The 1461-nt window shown below is 39.2% G+C and overlaps 1 non-coding gene across 1 annotated transcript; it reads right to left on the reverse strand.

The window, feature by feature from the left end:
• Positions 1-1100: 1100 nt before the first annotated feature.
• Positions 1101-1171, reverse strand: trnav-uac. Its single transcript has one exon. It is a non-coding gene; the product is annotated as a tRNA-Val (tRNA).
• Between the last annotated feature and the right edge of the window lie 290 nt (positions 1172-1461).

Genomic DNA, 1461 nt, shown 5'->3' on the forward strand with positions numbered 1-1461 from the left:
GGGGATCAAATACTTTTTCCCCCTCACTGTATGGGTATCAGGGTTGATGTGTTATGCTCGACACGCTCAGTTTTCCACCACAAAACACCGGAAAATGGCCAAAAAGAGTAGAACCAGCTCACCTGCATTTTACACTTTGATTAGACTATTAGATGTTCAATGTTTCTTTTGAAAAATATATTTTAAAAGGAATAGTTTCACCATATTAAAGCAGAGTTCATTTCAGGGGTTGACCTTAAAATGAGGGACAAATGTAAATTAATCACTAGTCACATTAAATAAGTAATCTTCAGAAATGACTTTGTCAAAGCAACAAAATAACTACGGCTTTACAATGATGGTAAAAACTTGGAGAAATGTTGGGGTTAAAGCGGGTTAAAATCTTCTTAGAAGTTACAGAGGGTATTTGCATTTATTAAGGATCGCCATTATTTATTTTATGCTGACTTGGCAGCTACTCTTCCTGGGTTCCAGCAACATTAAGGCAGTTATATACAATTAAGTGATAATGCCAGAGAAGCCGGTGTTTTGAGGATATATTGGCACGGGTGTTGTTAGGCCCGAGACAAAGACGGAAGGTGGGCAAACCGTGCCAATATATCCTCCAAATACCGGCTACCTGCTTGTCCGTCTCGTCCCGACACATTCATTACTATGGGACAGCTGGATATTGAATTTCATTATTGAAACAATGTTGCAAATGTCGGAGCGACAGACAGCAAGGTTTATACAAATCTCCGCTGTTGAAAGCAAATGTTAGTCTTAAAGAAATGTGAGAATGTCTAGATGCTTTTTATAGTGGAGATCAAGTTAATAAATTGGCTGTCTGGGCTGGTGAGACAGTGGATTGCGCAGTCAGATGGAACAGAGTAAATAGGCATTTTAACGTCATAGATTTAGCCGGTGGTAACTTGTGGACTAGACACAGGCTGGAACGTGGTTTTAAGCAATCAGCGTTCAGGACTAGACCCACCAGTACAATTATACATATTACATTACATTTTATAGCACTTTCACAGCGCATTTACATTTTAGTCATTTAGCAGACGCTCTTATCCAGAGCGACTTACAGTTAGTGACTACATACATTTTCATACTGGTTCCCCGTGGGAATCGAACCCACAACCCTGGCGTTGTAAACGCCATGCTCTACCAACTGAGCTACACGGGACTACATTGTGTGCCCTCAGGCCACTATTCTACTACCACATATCTACAATACAAAATTAATATGTACTTGAATTGCGCGTGTTAGTATGTGTATGCAGATTGCAGGGTGCACGGATTGCAAGTCTGATTTATTGAATTCTCCATGGTCTATATTAAAGGGCACTTCATTTAATATAACAGGCTTTTAAATTCAATATTGGTGCCTAATTTCTACTTAAAATGTCAAACGGATGCAAAATGTACTTTTCGTGGAACAACCCATTAATTTGTTGTAAGATCTTGTCTTAATGG

The sequence above is a fragment of the Coregonus clupeaformis genome, unplaced genomic scaffold (genome assembly GCF_020615455.1).
Source record: "Coregonus clupeaformis isolate EN_2021a unplaced genomic scaffold, ASM2061545v1 scaf0202, whole genome shotgun sequence".
NCBI classification, from domain to species: Eukaryota; Metazoa; Chordata; class Actinopteri; order Salmoniformes; family Salmonidae; genus Coregonus; species Coregonus clupeaformis.